This window comes from Nicotiana tabacum, chromosome 8, assembly GCF_000715075.1.
Source record: "Nicotiana tabacum cultivar K326 chromosome 8, ASM71507v2, whole genome shotgun sequence".
Lineage (NCBI taxonomy): Eukaryota > Viridiplantae > Streptophyta > Magnoliopsida > Solanales > Solanaceae > Nicotiana > Nicotiana tabacum.
Window position 1 is genome coordinate 103,071,999 of NC_134087.1, and position 2,290 is coordinate 103,074,288.

Genomic DNA, 2,290 nt, shown 5'->3' on the forward strand with positions numbered 1-2,290 from the left:
CCGAGGCCCTTCGAGTTGTTTGGAGATCATGCGTCGAATTTCGGGGCTTTCGGGAATGTTACCCTGGACGAAGGTCATCTTCTGGTACCCGGGGGTCCCTATTGATCTTGATGTAGATAACATTTTTAGAACGAATAGGATTGACTTCTACTAGGGAGTTTACTCGTATTTGGGCGCTTCCTCGGACCTTCACGGAGCTTTTGCGATCAGAGCTTCCTGTGTTTATTCCTCTTTTCAGGAAGATGGGATCACGAGACTAGGTGCTTGCCTTGCATCGAGTGTCGGTGTTCAAAGCTCATCGAGGTCGGACTTATTTGGGTCGGGGGTTCTTGATGTAAAGTGCTTCCCCGAGCATGGAGATAATACGAACGACCCCTTGAGTCTTGGCTCCTCGTTGGAGGATGTTTTATGGATCGAGTATCGACTCGTCGATCTATATCGAGGCTGTTGGCTTCCCGGGGCTTGCCTCGGGTAGGCAAATCGTTGCTGATTCTCGCATATATGTGGGGCGACTTCATCTCCTTGGCAAGACTTCATCACTTTTAGATAGTTGCCTTTCTGCTTTGGAACATGGTACTTCATCTCTTTAGGCGCAAAAAGTGTTGGTCCGCGCCCTTCCCTTAACCTGTTAGTTTCACCATAGTCATGGGAACCACTTTGGGGCCGACCCGGCAGGCGACGGGGGGCGCTGCTCCTAGTGCTCAGGAACCAAGGGATTTCGCTCTGGAGATGGCGTCCATGATAAGAGAGGAACACTTGGAGATAGCGAGGAGGTACTGTGGCTGGAGCGAGGGGGTAACACTACAGGTGCTTTCCCCATATGAGGGCATTGCAAACTTCACTGATGGGTTCTTGAGCGTGTACCTATACCCTTTTGCATTTGGCCCCTATGATAGGGTTGTGCTTGATTTTTGCTTGAAGTATTGGGTTACCTTGGCACAGATTCATCCGTCATTTCGGCGAATGGTGCTGATGATGAGATTCTTCACGGGGAAGGCCGGGCTTGAATTCACGCTTGACTACCTTGTCAGGCTATATCGACCCTCTCATCATCGAGGCCTGCTAACTCTGAGGTGTCGTTCATCCACGCCCTTCATTGTTGATGACGAGGACGGCGGGGATCGAGAGTGGGCCAGTTAATTTATCCGGGTCCGGACGACCGATATTATCCCTGTGGAGTTTTTGCCATTTCCCGAAGGGTGGAATTATGCATGTGAGTAAGGCGTTTGGCACTTTTTCAGATTCCATATATAGCAAAAATCAGCTGAGTAATAATGTTGTTTCCCTTATTACAGCAACTTCATGGATGTCGGGTGAGGTCCATGACCTGTCTGGCTGGGTCCGGAGGCTGGTGACCCATTCATCCTGCGACGAGCACAGATGGCGAGCTGTACTCCGTACTGGATGGGTAGCGCAATACCAAGGTATGCGCGTATGCTGTCTTTGCCTAGCCTTTGTATACCCGAGGTAACCCTTTCCCCTTCCATTTGTGCCATTTACAGATATCGGGCTGTTCCCTGGGATGAGGCAATGTTCTTCTGAAGAGGGAAAGGAGTCATTGGCTTTTAGGCCGAGGGATGATGACGATAAGAGAGATCGGCACCCGCGGAGTGATGGAGCCTTAACTGGTGCTAGTCGTTTCACGCCTCTGAGGAGAATGCATCGATTTGAGTCGGGTGTTTCCGGAGCCCTTGATTCCGGGGTGACAGGCCCAAATTATGGGAGCTATTTGATTAAGCAGGTGGCTTCCTGTAGTACGCGCTTCGCCCCCCTCTACCCTTAAGGCTAACCCCCTTTCTGTTATATTAGCTGCAGAAAAAGTGGAGGTTTCGGAGTACCTTAAGGGCGATGTCAAGCATCGGCAGAGTGACTCGTGGGGAGCTAAGGGCTCAAGTGTAGGCTCAAGCTTCTGAGGGGACGAATGTCTCGACCAAGGTCTCTGCCTTTCGAGGTCCAACTTCTTTTGATTTGTGATAGCGCCAAAGTTCAGCCGGGTATGATTGGGAAACTTCGAATTTGATCTTCCAAAGTTTTAGAGCCGAGATAATTGATGCTTGGGCCGAAGTGACACTAAGCCGAACCAAGGCGGGTCGGGAGATGGCGATTCGTATGAAGGGTGCTACTGATGCCCAAGCCGAGATGCAGTGAGCCCTAGACCGAGAGAAGAGGATCGAGGAATATGTTCGTTGTAGGTCCCGAGGAGAGGTACTCGAGCAGGTTGGTGCAAGGGGTTCCGTTTTCCCAGACGGATCAGCTCGAGCCAGGGGAATAATCGTAGCGCTTGGTCACT